The 19,377-nt window shown below is 38.5% G+C and overlaps 1 protein-coding gene across 1 annotated transcript in view; it reads right to left on the bottom strand.

Moving 5' to 3' along the window:
- The window catches only part of LOC138936787 (protein Fe65 homolog), a 143,998-nt gene that overhangs the window by 101,091 nt on the left and 23,530 nt on the right, over positions 1–19,377 (bottom strand). The window contains exon 2 of the mRNA XM_070302448.1: positions 16,557–16,613. The gene's annotated coding sequence lies outside the window, so the exon portion shown is untranslated. The remainder of the gene's footprint in view (positions 1–16,556; positions 16,614–19,377) is intronic.

Below are 19,377 nucleotides of genomic sequence, written 5' to 3' on the forward strand. Positions count from 1 at the left end.
GCGCAGCGGCGTAGCGGCTCGGGGACCGCGACGCCGGTATCTCTCGCAGAAAATCGAAGATCATGCCGGCATCACGGACGGTAAACACGATGAAATTATCAGAGGGAAATCCTTTGAGAGTATTTGTTAAAGCAAGCGGCATAATACTCGTGGCTTATGAGATCGCGGGGATTCCGCGTGCGTCACCGTTGTCGTGGAAATTACTTGGGGGAGGAGAGCAGACATGTATAATATCATTTATATAGCGCATGATCGGAATTTGCTCATGATATTACACCGTAATTTAGAGTTCTTCCCGGTACCCTAGCGATGAAACGCGCTATCATTTGTATGATTCGAATCTATTTCTTTGTAGATAGATGAGGAAAACTTGCGGGTTTACACATAGCGTTACTATAAAAAGTTTGCACAAAAAATATACTTCGAAAAAATGGATATTCCTGCTTAAAAAAAAAAAATTGTCGATTAAGATTAAAATACGCGTTAGCTATGCACGTGTACAGTATCACGTGGAAAAATCACGTGAATGATCGTAAGCGAGAAAAGCCCGTTTCTCTCGCTTTTCGGATCGCATCCTTGTGTCATGGAAAATGCTCGTATCTGGAATAGTATCGCGCGAAATCGAAACTGCATAATTTTCTGGTTCACGGACCGAACGATCAATTTGAATTGCATCAAATGTATCGTAAATACAAACGAATGACGTTGCATTATCGGGATTTAACAGGGCGATTAAGATAGATATTCGAGTCATGTCAATCTTCACATCGTATATCTATGAAACTTTTTTTCAAATAAAAATTAATATTACAATTTGTTACGAAAATTATTCCAATATCGCTATGTAATTTGTATTAGACTGTCCTTTAATTTTGATCTTAATCAATGACTCATCTACTATCGTATATTTAAAAATTGTATGACACAACACATTGCACACACACATAATAATTTCCTACTAAATATTTGTTAATAATTGTGTAATACAATACATTGTATAAAATAAATTTCGATTTAATATTTATATTAATATTTGTGAAGTATATATGTGTATACACATACATACATACATACGTACACGCACATATTTCCTATAATATAATCGTAAAATCTGAAAGTTTCAATTATCGATAATTAAATATTGTTTCGATTTCGATCTGACATATATGAAATTGGTTGGTTAACGCGGCAAGCGTAAATATTAGCAATACATTTCCGCCTGTCAATACGTCGTGATATTTGCGCGTATCGTAACATCGAAACAAAAATGCATTTAAGCGTATGCGACGTATGATTACAATTAACGTCCGTAAATTTTTTTTTGTTTATCCCACGCCGTTGCTTTTTTTCTGTCATACGTCATTGCTATTTTATGTCAATTAATTCCGTAAAATCAGCGAAACGAAGACATTTATTTAATTTTTGTAAATATTATATATAATAATGTAAAATCTAAACTAAAATTTCATAGTATTATAATTACGCCAAACGCATGAAAATTTGCAAAAGGCGTACAAAAATAATCAGATGTAAGAAAAAAATTAAATTGTTTATAATTTTTAATCGCGATTGACACAAATGATTAAAATTGTCTCAAACGTACATTTCAGTTAATCCGATATCAATATTTAATAGGCGCGTATGTTAAACAAATTCGTATGCATACGCGTATATAGTTCGTATCGCGCGAAACGAAAGCTCTAATTATTATCGTAGATAAAGACCGGAGAGGGTGTCTGCCCGGGTTTAAAACTCTCCCCTCGTTATTCGCACGCGATTCGCACGAACGCCGAACCAAAGTTCGCAAGTCCGCGAGCAGTTCGCGCGGAATTGCGCTATTACTAAGCGGGATGAATCACAACCGACCGGGAATATCGCGATACCGGTACTGGCAACTTTCCGGATAATGTAGCGAAGAGACGGGGAGCGAGCGGTGGAAGAAGGCATCGATCAGGGGCGGCAGACGAACGGGCGCCGCGGTAGCCATCCTCGTTATCGTCTACCCTTTCGCTTGTACGAAAGTGGAACAACCACCCTCCCGTCCCGCCGGGATGCTCGCGCAAAACGTACGGCCGCTCGGCACGAGATATCCGTTCCGCCTCGCCGAATGGCCATTCATAAAGCGACCTTAAACACCAGTCTTAACCACCCATCCCGCGAAAAACGGGCCGTGATTTATGGGCCGCAGCCGCGGATTTTGCCACGGAGATCCTTACTGAAAATTTTACGACTCACAGAATTCGAACAACTATTTCGCCCCCGAAATAGAACTATCCCGTTGCGGTCACCGGATTAACCGCGACTTTTATGTTATTTCCAAGTGCGGTTTCACCACCTCTTCTTTGATACTGTTTGGTTGTAAAGAACGAAAGTCCGAATTTTCAGATAAAAAAGAAAAAAAAAGGTTAGCTGACACACAATGAGTCGTCTTGCTCTTCAAAAATATTTTCCCCCGGGATATATATACTTGAGATTTCTGCGAGAAGAATTAAAAGTGCGATTACGTAAAACTAACGAAAAGTTAAATGTTAGCGCTTCCGCTAATACTTAAGTAGCGACTTAGAATTAGACTAGTAGAATTAGAGTAATTATATAAAATATAAATGGCTTTTATTAAGATGATATCAAAGATTATTTTTATCTGCTATAAAGCAAATCGAAAAGAAATAAAAGTTTCATTAATTTTATTTTAAAATAAAAATTAATAATGTCTATTGATCAGTTAAGATTTATTTATTCATCGATATATGCATTCTTGCGTAAGAAGTGTATTTCCTGTAGGTGTTCTCGCCGATTTCTGCGATACTCGCGCGAATTAACATCGGAAAGAAGTCGCGCATACGACGGAGTGCGAGCTTAACTGTAAAGAGTCCTCGAGCACGTACACGCGAATCCTGGAGAATCGTTTCCACCCTCGGCGTCTGGGTAAACATCGTCGCCGCATCGTTACCGGTTGCAAGCAATCTCGGTCGTACTCGCGAAAATTTGAGAGAGGGTCTCGATATCACCTGGCTTTGGAGAATCGCGAACATCACGCGCGCAGAGAAGGCTTATAAACGGTAAACTTAAGTCAGATAGATCGCGCGTGATATCACCCTTGGAGCTTTACAATAACCCGGCGCGAGTTTCACGATGGATTCCATTTAGATCTTCCTTGTTACACGATAGGGTAAAGGGACAAGCGCGATGATAATCAAGATGAAATTGTCGGGAATGGGACTCCGCCGTACAAAGGACGCTTCGTCGAACAGCGGACAAAGAGAAATATTCTATGACCGTCGAACGATTAATTAAAGCAATTGGAATTTTATTTAATCAGCGTTTTATTTTATAAACGCTTGCTCATGATTTTTAATCAGTTTATTTTTCACGCGGGATCGTTTTTCATAAAGAGACAAAGGTAAAATTCGACAATCATCGAGATATAAATTTAATTGGACAGATATTTATTCAATCGATTTTGAGAAAGAATTATTCGACAATTGTAATAATTAAATTTAATAAAAATGTAAAAGATTGAGAGAGATAAATATAAATTTTACAAAAAGTTAAAATTTATAATTTAATTAATGATTTTTAGAAAATGTTGGGAAAAATTTAACGATGACATCTAATAAGTGTAAGTATATATTAAGTTTTGTAATCATTTGAATCTAGTTTCTTTTTTTTTTCTTGTAACAAACTTTGCATTGTATATAACGTATATAAATTAAATCTGAAATGAATAAATGAGATTATATTTTGCATTGATGCTCGTAAATCGTATTCACCCATCACTTCTGGTGAATTAACGAAAATTGCATCGCACCCATCGAAGTGTACATAAAGTATATTATGTATAACATAGCGATTTAACAGGATGTTAATTATTGAGAATGTTGTCATACGTTTATTTTTCCAACCGTTCGTCGTATGTGGCTTAAAATTTTAATTACGTTTTTACCGCCGCCATGCCGGACTAATTCACTCCACCCTCGTATTTATAAATTATTGTTAAAGCAAAAATTAATTTGGCGCTACACAATTCACTATTCAACATTTATCTAACAATTTTACCGCTCGTTAGTTAATCTACATTTTATAACAATATTTCTTGAGATTCTATAATGACAGTGAAATGATATTTGATAATAATTATATACACGTACACATGCATATCTATGTTTTTTTTTTTTTAATCAAATCTTTATAAATTGCAATGCAAAGAGAAAGAGAGAGAATACAATTTGATCCGAGTTATCAAATTATAATTCTACAATTATTATAATAATGAAACTAATAATGTGAGAGACAGAGGATATACGACGTCATTCAAGGAAGCAAACGGAACATGCCATCGGAGATCTCGGGCGAATTTTTCACCCTAAAGATCCCCTTGCTGCTTGATTACATTAGGGGCGAAAACGACCTCCCTTTTCAACCCGCTGCGAAACGACGGAATCTTTAAATCGAAGTCGGCTCTCCGTCGACAAGAATCTCGTCATTAAGATTTTTGATTTGAATGCAAATGGCTAAGTTGCCCCTATCCCGTCCCCGCGCAGATCCCATCCATGCTTTGGCGAATATCTCCGGGGAAAATGAACAGACTCTGTGTCTCAGATAAAACATTCCGGGATGCACTCGAGATCGACGTTTTGTAAAATGCGCATGACAACCTCGCTCTAAAATAGATTTCTTTTTTTTTTTTTGTTTAGCGTGTATTTTACGGGCGCGATCACGTGAATCGATCCCATTTACCCTTCGTGCCTTACCGAAGGCACGTCATATAAAACGAAAGAATCCTATAATATTTTTCTTTTCTTTCAAGCGCTATCGAGACAATCTGCGTGTGTGTGTGCGCGCGCGCGCGTTGAGTCATGTGTGTATATATGTATATCATTTCATCAATTCTTTATTATTCCGCCTGGAAAATTTTGTCAGTCGTTTTCGCCATTCCTCGTTTTTTTTTTTTTCTTCTTCTACTTTTCCCGAATAATAATTTATTTCTTATCATTTGTTTTTCGCGAGTTGTGTCGCGTCGCGTCCGCACATTTATAATCGAACAATTTTTATTAGTCTACACAACTTTCGCAATTTGAGTAATTTGTCGCGGGGGAACGTTTTCCATCACCGTTCGAATCTCGGCGTACGATGAGGCAGTGGGCGTCGTTAAAGTTTCAAGAAAGAATGACCGTGGTATACACGAGCGTCCCAAGTTAAAATGGAGCTCGTCGTGTGCATCACGCCGCAGCTCAGGTAAGGCGAGACGTAATTTACTGGTTTCTGCTTGTTACACCGACCGCACGTCGACGTGTCGCCGGGCGTTTGCTCGTAAAGCCGACAAACTCAACGTAATTTTATCCCGTCTCTAGATACGCCTCTACATGTACCATACAGTTCCCCAGTATACCCGATCCTTCGCCCGTGCCCTTCGCCCTTCGGCCAAATGAGATTTTGCTCGACGCAGACGACGCACAGGTTCCGCAGGACACCCAACGGCCGCGCTCTACGGGATCAGGACACAACAGTTTATGTAATCTGACACGGTGATCTTGTCGTGGTTAACCTTTATCCGCACAAGCGAAGCCTCGAGAATATTCATTTTTTCATGGACAAAAGGGAAACAACTCTCTCCATCTCTCTCGAATTTTTATCTTAAAATTCAATTAAATCGTTTCGAGAAATTTATAAAAAAAAAAAAAAAAATAATAATTATTTATCATCTATAAATAATATCATTGACTTAGCAGTTTTATAAGATAATTAATTAACTTGGAATCGCGCGCGCCCTGTGTATACTTTGTGAAAATGTCAAAGTACATAAAAGAAGGCTCAATGTTAATCTCGTAATTAAAAAGAAAATCGATATGTAATCAATACACGTGCGACTACTCTGCGGAAAGTATTGAGTTCTCCACAGAGATATAAAATTAATATAAACACAATAGCATCTATATGCGTATATACGAGTGTCGGTCATCAACGAATCGCAGATTACATGAAAATGGCTTTTCATACCGCAATAGCTCGGCAATCGGATTTGCGAGTGAGTCGAGGTTATCCCTCGAAAGAAGAATTTACATGAGAATTTACATGGTTTGCTAGAGACGATTGGAAAGAAGGGGAAGTAGGGGAGGGAGGGAGGGAGGGACGATTGTGAAGGCAGTAGCTGGTACCCAATATAAATTCAAATGTATTTGATGCATCATCGAACTACGCTTCTATAAAGCCTCGCCCCGTTCCATTCCGTGCAAATTTCTGTTTCGATGTAAATTCCATTTTTCTCGACGAAACAGTTGCTATATTGCTTCTGAAAAAATATCGGCCATAATATATTTAACTTGCAAATAATGAAAATGTATATGCCATCTTAATAATTTCGTCTATAACTTAAGAAAATAATTGTATCATCGTAAATATTTATTACTGCCTCAAATGTCAATGATCGTTACACAAAAATTAAAGTTTTCTATATTTCTAATACGATATATATCGATATAACGATATATATATCTTTTTCTCTCCTCTCTTTCTCTCTCTCTCTCTCTCTCTTCCTCTTTTTAAATTGTCTTGATATTATTTTTATTAGCGCTCACGTAAAAGTGTTATATATCAATTTTCTCTCTATATTCTTTTATAATAATTATTTTTGTTGCACATTGTTTACACGCACATCAGCATCAATCGATCTTTCAGTCGTAAATCCTGCCTCGATCTTTCCGTTGCAGGAAGTTCATATATCGTGTCGGGAATGCGAATTGCTCAAGTGAGGTTCGAAGCGAGGTGAACCCAGCCAGGGGACAAGGCAGCAGCAGGTTGATTGATCGCGTGTCAGGTTCCAGCCAACCTGGCGCCAGTCCAGTGGTAGCCAACTACTCATTACCATACGGCAATTCTCGTAGGGGTGCAAAATAATAAGAGATCTATTAACGGAAACTAAAGTCGCGTTTTTACCGAGGTAAAAGTCGGCAATGCAAAACTACACACGATGACGATAATGTGCAAAAAAAAAAATACTTCCTTTTTTCACACGCAGTGCTACGCAGTCTATTGCGAACAATGTATATTACGCTAGAAATAAATCTTGACTAAGAAATGACGTCGAAAAAAAAAAAAAAAAATTAATAATTACTATTCATAAAAATCCACAATATAACTATGATAAATTCTGTTTTCATTTATGTAGAAAAATCTGTCTTTAAATGTGCAATAAACGCGGGTTATTTGAATTTAAAGATACATGCAAGATACATTGTTTTACCACTCGGAACAATGTCGTAAAATAAGGTAGTATTACGCCAATAGAAGTGACTTTACGGTAATAAAAAAAACCTTTTTTCAATATTGAAAAAAATAATTTCATGTTTTAATTTTAATAGAATTTTCACACCGTAATTACTCAGACGTGGTTATAAAACGTTATATTACCTGTTGTATACAAAATTTGTTGATACAATGTTCACTAACTTTTCTCAAACTATTATAACATCGGTATATATATTTAGAAAGATTAACGAAAAGACTGTTACTTTTAACTATATTTAATTACATATTATTATTATGCTAGCGAAGCATAAAATATAATCACGTGATCCATGTAAAAATTATCGTCTTCATTACAAACAGGACAACGACGACGAATGACGTATTTGCACCTACGTGAAGAAGTCTAGTACCAAGGAACTAGTGCTCTTCGACGATTGGAATATAATTACGATAAAATGGCGCAGTTACAAAACAGCGAGAGGATGTTCCGTGTAGCGGGGCCCCTTTATACTCACACGTACATACGCATAGAGCGCAAAGAATAAAAAAAAAATAATTATGAAAAAAAAACTCGGTCAGGATAAACAGTGGCAAAGCATGGCGCGCGCGGCGAATCGTTTTAATTCGCGAAGAGAAAATACACGTTTCCACGACGCGACGATCGATAGGAAGTTACTTCGCGCACGCTCGATCGGAGAGTGAATTCGCGCGCGCGCGAATTACACTCGTATGAATTTCAAGGGACGAGAGAGAAACAGAGAGCGAGAATGCGACGAATTTAAGCTCCGAATCCTACGAGAGCCAACCCCCTCGCGAAAACGAATCACGGCTCTGCGCGCCTCCAATCTTGTAACCTGTCCGTCACTTGAAACCCTCATCCCTTCCCCGACTCTCTCGCCGCGTCAAGTCCCTTTATTTGATCGACGAGTGACGTTATCGCGGGTAATATCGGACGGCGAGAAAGAGAGAGACGGAGATAAATAGATAGACAAAGAGAGAAGGAGGGAGAGAGAGAGAGACGATTCTCCGGCACTTCCGATCCATCGGCTCACTCCATCAAACATTCATACTGTCGGCCGCAAACTCGCGCAGTCGACCGACCACCGCCAACCCTCCGACCCTGTAGTAAAAACGCGCCCGATAAAATGCGGTCCATCCCGATACCTTTTGTGCGCCCGTGCCGTCGTAACGCTTCGCGCCTACCACCGAGTTCATATAACCGAGATTAAACCTTCGTTTCCGCCGCGTCGAGTTTCCTTTGAGCCTCCCACGAATTCGCTCAATCGTAATTGACCTCGCTTTCCCTCCCCTGCTTCTTTCTCTCTCTATCCGCCTTCTCTCTTTCCGTCTGTGAACGTGCCGTATTTTTAAAGATTTATATTCAGATGTTATTCTCTGTAAACATGCAATGAGTACTATTATTGTACCGTACAAAAAAAAAAAAAAAAAAAAAAAAAAAAACGCTTTAAACGAATCTTTACACGCGCGCTGCTTTCTTGCTGAAAAATCTTGCTCCACTCGTAGGGCACCTTCCGAGAGGTGCGTTATTTTAGAAAAGGATCGATTATCAAACCGGCGTCGCCGATTATGCGTCTCGTGTTTTTGCAACGGCCGGTAATAGACCCGCGGGCGTAAGCGACGATGCGGACAATTGCTTCGTTAATTGAGCGATCCCGAGATGCGCCATCACGTTTATTCTCGGGCTCGAAGATTTTTAACGGACGGAACAGTAACGCGATGAGAATAGGGTAAAGAGGGAGTGAATAATTCGACGGCGTAGTGATGAGAATCGCAAATTTCAGATCTAATAAAAGCGAATAATGAATTACACGTTATCGTAATCGTATTAAATAAGATGCCTTTATACGAGTCATTTGTTTCGAAGATGACGTGAGATATTTTTGCAGTCTTATCGAAATATCAATTGAAAACTCATCTATAGTAGCAAACGCAACTTTCAGCTTAGCAAACTCAAATAGCTAATAAATACAATACGGAACTTCGATATTACCTTCATCGCGGGTTTATAAGCGTTAATTAAATCGCAACATATATAAATGCCGGGAAGTTAATGATATGGAAGTCGTGTTAATGCGGAAATGTTGGAAACTTGCCATCTTGAGCAAGAATCAGGGTAATCTCGTGGGAACCGCGGATGAAAAGCACGGGAGAGGAGGGAGGGGGAGGGCAGAGGGAAAAGGATGGAATGAGAAAGAGAGGCGTTGAAGAGGAGAGTTTGGACATAAGGAGAGGAGAATGGACTCTAGAGCACTTCGTCACACTTCGGAGAAGACGGAGAGGACACGGCGGCTTGTTCTAGTTTACGGTTCTCAAAACGAGAACGTGGAGGAAACTCAGGCACCCGTATGTCCCACGTGGCTAAGAGGTTTTCCCAAAATTGTCGGTGAATTCGGGCGAGTTCGCCGGTAGGATGACTCCCGCGGGAGTTCCGATGAAAGATACTCGGGCTCGACTCTTGTCGTCCGCCATTCTATTGCCCGCATCAAAATTTGAATTTTCGTCAGGAATTATCATACGTCAAAGATAGAGACCGATTTCATCTCGATTACCGAGGTTGTGTGTCTTTGAGAACGTTCATGAAAGATGTAGGATAAAGGACTGCTATTTAGGAAAGACGCTATATCCGATCGTATCTCAATGAAAAAAGTCGAAATTGCTAAAGTGATTGATTTCACGCAAATCGTAAATAAAAAAGAGAAGGAAAATGCATGTTCTTCCAAATTACACCGATACATATATAATTTACAATTAATCGCTTACGAGAAGCCACGAGGGCGGATAATTTGGAGTTGAATTTATTAATTATGTAGTCAATCGATCGAAAACTAGATTAGTTGCTCATGGTCCATCCAGCTCATTATATAATTAACGCATCGCTGTCTCATTAAAGCTGCGGATAAATATAGCGTAATATGTTGAACTCGCGACAGATTAATATATTTACATGTGACAACGATTGTTCGTGTTTGCATCTCATGTTTAACGATAAATGTAGCCATATAATTTTTATTAAATAAATGTAACGCATCGAAAGCGAAATTAAAACAAATTAATGATCTTGCACAAACTACAGGATGCCCGTTCGTAATTCTTAACTTTAAAGTAATACATTTTATCGCCTGTTCTATATCTGAAATGCAACTTTATTTCATTCTACCTATTTTCGTGAATGTAACCATCAGTCTATTAAGCTAACATCTTTATTCTAACGACGATAATTAGACCGACCCATCAAGTGCAAAGGGTGCTTTTGCAAAAATGGCCGCGATGACGCTTACTCCCGCATAAAAGCGCGCTGCCGACTGTAATAATCGCTCCCGTCTGCAAATCCGTCGCGGACAGTTTTATAATCCGCCGCTTTTACATTCTCGCTTTATTAATACGACGGCAGTAAAGAGGTTAATCCACGGCGCGCGACAACGTAGAAGCACCGGATTCGCCGGGCTTGCATTGTTCGCCAAGTTTACAAAATTCTACCATCTTGCGCAAAAAACACCGTTCTCTTATATACACTTTCTTTTTTAAAGATGTACCATGACGTAGTTTTCTTCAAAACTTTTTTTTTATTATTATTGTTATTGTTATTATTATTATTATTATTATTATTATTCGTTAGAAGACCGCAAAGTAAGAGAAATCGGGCGCTCTAATGGAATCTCGAGTCACATTTTTTTTTTATATTTTGCAGCACGAAAAGTTTGGCTCGATTTTTTAAAATGAGAAAATAAATTTAAAAGAGGTTTAAGAGGAAAAGCAAAGTTGGCAGAGAGTTCGCTTTCGCTTTGACATTTTAATGCAATTCGCGACTCTTCGAAAAATTCATCGAGCGTTTCAATCGATATCGCGGCTTCTTTCTCGTCTCGCAATAGGTAATTACGTGAAAAGCACGAATCGGTTCTCCGAAAAACTTTGCGGAGAGAAACGCGATCGCGAGGATACACTCTTATTAATTTCGTTATCGAACTTTTTCGTTTCTGATATCATCGTACCGAATCCTATCAATTTATTCTCCATTTAAAATAGAAAAATCTAGAAAATTCGAAATATTTATTTTTGTTCAATTGCCTATCTATCAATGAAAGATCAAATTAATAATTTTAAGCTATATTTCTCTGGAATCTATATCATACTTCTTGGAATTTTTAAAATTTTAATCATCTTATTGAGAAATTAGATATTAAAGATATTATTTCACGTAAAGTGATCGTGATCTTAGCATTTCTCTGCTGTTTTCCCGGTTAATTTGCCGGCCGTTGACCATAAAATCACGCTCGAAGAAAACGATGAACAGTTTGTCCCACCACGAAACAGACACGAATAGACGCCGAAGAAGACGGCGCGCTCTGAACTCCTAATCCGCTGGGGGAGATTGAAAAAGTGCGGAGGAAAAAAATCAAGAAAGGAATAAAAGAAACAAGGGTGAATTCTAGAACAAAGAATAAGCGAGATCGCGACAAGCGAAAAAATTTGACACACCGAATGAAAAATACGCGTGAAAAGAACGTCCGGAATGTCGAAAGAATAAAATTTTGATCAAAGCTTATATGTCTTGCGAGATACAATTTATGACAGTGAACGAATACTTGATATCCCTTTTATCTAAATCTCTTCTCTCTTTTTGATACTGGCGGATTGTAAGCGTTGCTCAGAGCGTTAATTAAATCTTTCAACCTTCTACGCACGTGCGACACGACCGCACCGCGACCGCATCTGTCATTGCGATCATTACGGGATCGTCGGCATGTCGTCGCCACGCGACGGAAGACGCCGACACTGCAGATATTCCGTCACGGGAATGCAAATGGCCCCGTCGTGGATGCTAATATGCAGATTAATCCGACCAGTCCTCAGCCGGCCGAAAACTCCTCTTCCCTATTCTCTCATTCCCACGTGAAGAGAGTGTGCCGAATTGTTCGTCGCAATCCCGACTCGATTCTTACGACAATTGGCTCGTGCGTGAATCAAAGGATCGGATTTTAATTTTTTTTTTCCCCGAGAAAAAAAACTTTTGTCGAGAAATGGCCCTTTGATAAGGTCTTTCTTGGATTTTTACATTTAATTATCGAGATATTTATTGACAAGTTGCAAGAAAAATTATTTTTCTAAGAAAAAATCAATTCAAATTTAATATCGAAAGATGAATGAAAAGTTTCTTGAAGAAATTCTGCTGCTTTATATATTGTATATATAAAGGATTTAAAATATTCATTTAATATTAGATGTACAATATCAGGCTTGTTAAATTCGATTTACGTCACTTTCGAAATAAACAGCTCGTTTAAGGGATACGGCGTTAGCCGACAGAATTACTACCGTGGGAATTACTTCGCGAAATTTTCGCAAATCGTTCTGGGATGTAGGCAGAAATCTGATTTCCAAGTTTTGCAGGAAGCTTGGGAATTGTTTGGGAACTTAAATTGGGGTTGGCGTTATTACGGAGACGGATTAAAGAGATGCTTGATAAAGCATCATAATGCGCAATAATCTTTGTCATAAAAATCATATTTTATCATATTAATAGTCTTTAAAAGGGAAACTTTGTAAAAATACAAATGAGAAAAATTTATTTATATCATCGAAGCGTAGTAACATACATATGAGAGAGATAGAGATCATATTCTTTTCTAATGAAAAGTGGAAACTTGCGTTATAATTAAAACGGGTCAGATCGCCATTTGTTTATAATTAATGAGAAATTTCAAATGGGAAAATTGATATTGCAAACGTAAATGGCGGCATAATGTGCTGCCAATATACTTGAGTGAAGCGTACTAATGGAACAAATCTAGTTTTCGCGCAAATTACTAATAAATTAAATCAAGCTTCCCTTTTACAACCAATTTTCAAATCTGTGCCTAATAATTGTAAAATATATATATGTAATTTTTAGAGAAGATATTTAACTGCCAACAACATCGTCTTAATATACATATTAATCGTTTCCGAATAAATTTGTATTATTTATCTAATACGGCATTTAGGCTTATTGAGATTTTAATTAAACGATATTAAAAGAGATGAAATAGTAATGTAATAAAATTGAATAAAAATTAAGAAAAGAAAAATATTAAAGATAAGATTAACGTTTTTGTACATGTGCTAATTCTAGTCGCATTAACTTTATATTGTATTTATCTCTATGTGGTGTTGTGTATGTATGTTTGGAGATTTTGTTTTTCGTGATATATTTCGCGCTATAACATTTCGGAATATATATACATCATTTATAGGCAATGGTAATGAATAATAATGAACAGATGCCGATATTGCGCTGGATATTGATGACGGTCGAACGAGGGCGGACTAACGAAAAATTTGCGTACTCGAGGCAACGTTCAATACGATGAAAACAATCCGTCTCAATAATGTCACTCGAAGAATATCGATGTTATTTTATTGAAAGTGTAGCTGGGTGCGAATAATACCGCCATAAATCATGAGAAACGCCGAGTAGACAAATGTTTCGTGCACTTCTGTATACCGTATTTTATATTTTCTTTCTCGAAACCACTAAAGCGTACGCGAAATGATAAAATCAAATAAAAATAAATTTACTCGCTTTGGCCCAGTTTATTTTTCAAAATTAATAATTAAAATAATTATGTTACGAAATACACATTTATACACATCAATTTTTGACATCACAATTATCATCTCTCTCTCTCTCTCTCCATTTTTTCTCCCTCATTAAAAATCAAATTATTTTTATAATAAATATTACAAATTTATTTTCACACACGCGATTCGGATGTGCGTTCTATTTGCCGCTAATTAATCTCCGGATTAATTTATCGTTTGAAGATTTCGCGACAACCCTTTCCGCACCAAGGAGGATGCTATTATTCACCGATGCATCGGCGCATCTGCCGCGAACATCGTGTAATTCCTCGTGAACGAGGTTGACTCTGAAAGCGGCAGGTGGTTTCCGAATCTGATCGATAGACAAAGGAGAGAGAGAGAGAGAGAGAGAGAGGGGGGAGGGAGGCTTAATGACGAGACGACGATCAACGACATACTGCTCGACGTTCATCTTGCCATGTCGATCGCACTCGCGTTAACGAGAAACGATAATAATTAATATCCTTCTTACCCAAAACTTTTTCGTCGCGTAGTCGTGACCGAGCACGTTGTGTACATTCCTGTCACGTACGGAAAATGCACGATGTGTCACGAGTGTCGGCCGTGCCAAAAGTTTTCGTCCAAACTGGATTTTCCGCGCGATCGTAACAAGACGTCGTGTATCTTTGTCATTGTAGATGAGACATTATTCGTCAAGGGACGAGGGAGACTGCGTGTTTAACGACTAAGCACCATTAACTTCGCAAGATATTTTAATCGTTAAATCGTAACTAAGAGATTCTTGTTTAACTATTGTGGTAATTAAAAATTACTAGAAAAATTTTCAAATGTCATATATGAAATACATTATTAATATAAATAATTAGAAAAATCTGATATCGTCGAGGCATATTCGTGAAATTATTTGTCACGCGTATCAAGATTTATAATTATATAAGATTGTATAATCTTGCCTGAATATTACGCAGGTAAACGAATCTACTCATAAGACACAGAAACATCACGAAAAGATAAATTTCATTCGCGACAAGAACGCGTTTTTCGCGAAGAGAAATGAATTGGACGGAAGGGAAGTAATTCCGTATTAATAAAAATGAAGAAATCCAACTCTCTTTCTCTTCCTCGTTCGAGCACGAGCGAGTCGTTATCGCGAGAGTGCATACCCGGCTGTCAGGTAGTCCGGGCACGTTTTTAAAGTGTCTCAAATGTCAGAGATCTCGCAAGAAACTTGGAGAAGGCGATGCGCGTTTCGGAGACGTCCATTCCCCGGAGAAGATTTTCGCGAATTCGTTTCGGCTGGATTTTCCACCCTCGAGTCCGGATACCTTTGGTGGGGATGCGAGTAACATCGTCGAAAATGTCTCTTCGCGGAACAATATTTTCGTTCCGTTTCCTCGCGACTGTCGCCCCACATTGCGTCTTAGGGGAAAGGATATACGTCGACGTCCGATATTCTCGAATATGGTAGATCGAATTTCGCGTTTACTGGTATTTGCCGATCGACGACCTCTGTCCGCTGAACCGTGTCATATTGCGAAGCTGATATCGGCGTTTCTCGCACGGTTGAACAAAGATAGCTCGTGTTCCGAACGAGTTTCTTTCGAATTTCATTAGGAGATTTGAATCTGTACGCATTTCTTGTACGTAGAAAATATTTGTGCGAGGAAAAATATGAAAATTATATAAAAATATTGTTTCGTTATATCCGTTCGGCGAACTGTAAAATAAAAATAAGTCAATCCGCGTGAATATGTTTTCGCAAGATCCGTTAAAATTACATTTCGCGGCGCGGAAAACCTTTTCGTACGCCTATCAAAACTTTGATAATACTCGAGGTCGGAGAAAGGGATAACAGCTGGTCCCGTTGGTCGGCAAAGAGGGTGCAAAGGGGAAACTACGGAGGAGAAAGAGGAGGACGATTAGGAGGAGGAATTGAGGGACGAAGAGATGTGGGACGGTGATCGATTGCGCCGATACATGCACGATAACCGGGGGATAGAGTCGTGTATCCGGGTTAAACAGCCCATTTGCCCGGCACAATGGAAAGCGACGTCGCTACGGGCCCGACTTAATTATCAGAGACTGCCTTTGGCAGATAGAGGCAGGGGAACGGTAGCAAGGCTTTATCAAAAGCGCTTTATAACAGCCAAGCTTCGTTTAATGGCCGCGCAAGAATGCGAATTTGGCGACATGCCTGAGAATCTAATCTAAGAAGTTACCCTCGCCTTTTAAGCTTCGCGTTAGGTATACTCGAGTGATTATAAATCACGTTAGCCATTATTATTATAACGCGTCATTATCATTGATTTATTATCACATCTAAATGTTAAATCGTTCGTCTCAATATATGATTTAAAATACAAAATGACGATTGTAAAATTTATTCAATATATAAGTGCAATGCACAGATCTCTCATTACACGAAGAATGATAAGTCGCATATAATTTAATTCACGAGAAAAATGCGTCCTTCGTAAGAGACTCAACCTATATCGGAATCCAGTATATATAAATTGTATATAGACCATCTTTCGTCCTTATTCCGAGCTATTTTTCGAGGAAACGAAACAGTTTCCCGATAGTTTGCGCGCGCGACGCGACGCGTGAAAAGGAAGGGAGCACTTTGCCATTAGTCCGTGGGCAGAGCTGTTGGTATACATATATCATTCTATAACGAGGGAAAATTGTGCGAGAATCCGCGCCACACTTACCGGAGTTTTCATAAAGTTCGCCGGACGGGAGGGGCCACTGCATTAGACGAAAGATACCTGGAACATAAAACGAAAAGAACGCCCTTAACTTGCGCGAAAACTATGTTTCTCTCGCGGAGAAACTTCGGGTTACGCAGAGTCACAAATCTCGGCAATTAGCCGGACTATCGCGACGCTCGATCTCTTCGACGAGATAAATAGTTCGTTAATTGCGACTTCTTTATTCGATATTCGCTGCAGGTGATAAATATATAATTATTAGAATCAAAATTTTCTTTCTCATCGCTCAATTTCTAAATAAATGAATAGAGAATATTTAAATGGGATGAAATAAATTATTATTATCTTTCACACAAATACTCTTGGGGAAAAATATTTAAATTTTCAAGAATTTTTCATATATTGTAGATGTAATCACGCGTTGAAATTTATCGATGAACAAATTACGGGCGGATAACAAGAAATGACATATCGTTCCGCGAACAACGAACATATTCCGTGCTTAATGAAAATCATATTCCACGCGAAAAACTCGATCCTCCGATTTCATTATCGCGCCAAACGAAGATCTTTACCTATGGGGGAAAGACCCACGAAGATTTCCCCTGATGTCGGTTACTCTGAAGTCGAAGGGACAAAATGAGATAAACTCCAGGGTACTCGAGGACGCGAGTCGTCCGAGAGAACGCTCTTTTATCTCAACCCTCTGTCACGCTACACACGCGAATCCAAATAGATCCGAAAGTGAGAAAAGGAAGAGAGGAAGAGAGACGGAGGGGAAGGGAGAGCGAGAAGGAAAATGAATATACACGCGAACGAGTCGTCTCTGCGAACGCACGCCAGACGAGTTGGCCTGAGTGGTTTCTCGTGTTCGGCATCGCTCACGCACGCGCGCGCGCGCACACACACACACACGCGCGCGCGCGCGCGCATACAGCCCTATATGACGGCCATCGGACGGTACATATTCGCGGCATTATGTATTTCGTGCGCACCCGGTAGAAACGGCGAAAGAGCCTCCTCGAGACTCGTCCTCTCACGAAGGAGGACTCGCCACGTGGGGGGGTACACACTGCACGGATATAGTAGTAGTCGAGTGTGTTTTCGCGCTGTCGTTGTCGACGGAAAGCAGTTGCAAATGTTCGTTTGAGCAGCCCGCCAAAGTTTTGCGGATTTATCATGTCATCGCATCATCTCTCACGCTGTCCGGAGAGATGAGCGCTCCTCGTCGAGAGGAAAACTTTCACCACGTACGATATGGCATTAAATTCGCAATGTTGTATATACAAGAGAATATATATCGGCCGCGTAACATGGTTAAAAAAATATTTTTTTATCATTATTATTTATTTCGCATAATATTCGCGATTTAACGATTTAATTAATATAAAACTAATTTATCCGTCTTTATTTGTCTAGCTCATCTATCTCATTATTTGTTATTCAATAAATAAATTTCATCAAGTCACATTCCGAAGGAGATAATTAATTAAATACGTAATTAAGCAAAAATAAAAGTAATTACCAGAAAATTCAACGGCCGCCATCTTCTCATCCATCTCTCCGAACATACTCGCGTCAATACGAATCGAACGAAGAACACCGGCTAACGATCGCGCGGATTAATTAACACGATATAATAAACGCCCGATACTTTATGCGACACGCACACATATTTTCTCCCGATATCCGTTGAACGCACGCCAAGCGCTCCGATACATAAAAATATACTAACGGAAAAGGAGAGAAGGTGAGACAACTTCGCGACGATACGAGCATCGCTAGAAAAAAAATGAGAATAAAAAAAAGAGTCTCGAAAAATATTATTAATCCCAATCGTGACGCGTGTGTTTATCACCACTCAACACTCACATCGTACGTTAATTCCATCCGATATGTTACTTCCGATACGCGCAACACCGCTTTAAAATCGAAAAGGTACACGTACGGGACGTGCGAGATGCTCGACATAACGAGGCTACGACGCGACTGACTTCGAGTCGTTCGCTCGTCCCGAAACGCGATATAATATAGACACACGTGACTACGCTAGTCAACAAAAAGTTGGCGCCGCGCGCGACATTCGTTGTTGTTTATGTTCTGATCGCATTCCAACGGGGCGTACGATCTTATAATATTACGATAGAATTGTACGTCGATTTTATTTCGACTTTTATAAAGTATTATCGGGAATTTCATTGGCGATAGAGAATATTAATGTAAAACCGTAACATCGATGAGCTTCGTGATGGCAAAATGTTAAAAATTAATATATTCGAATTTAATTAATATTTAAAAGAAATTAATTATATATTGTTGCGTATTTCGATGCGATTAATATCTCTCGATTTTAATAATAGTATTAAAATTTTACGCTCTGATACCGCCATTTGATCGACCAAAAATGTTTCTTTTAATTATACTAAAAATCATAGCATCTCTCTCTCTCTCTCTCTCTCTAAAAGAAAAATACATAGAAAAAACATAAACGACAAACAAATAAATTAATCACGATTGAACATCGTTCAGCATATTTTTATATACAATGATTTTTAAATATAATAAAATGATTAATTTTATTACGCAATTATTGCGATGAAATTATATGTTATATATTATATTAAATATACATACGTATCTAATGAATTTATATAATTGTAGCAATCGATTTAGGTAGTTTCAGTTCACACACCCAAGTGTACGTATGTATATAATGTGTAAATATATATAAATTATATATAAATATACACACATATAAATATATATGATGTAAGAGAGAGAAAGAGAATTAAAAAATTTATACAATAAAGATTGTGTGGCA

Source organism: Polyergus mexicanus, unplaced genomic scaffold, assembly GCF_030449975.1.
Source record: "Polyergus mexicanus isolate NDT 795.1 unplaced genomic scaffold, iyPolMexi1.0 SCAF_10, whole genome shotgun sequence".
Classification (NCBI taxonomy): domain Eukaryota; kingdom Metazoa; phylum Arthropoda; class Insecta; order Hymenoptera; family Formicidae; genus Polyergus; species Polyergus mexicanus.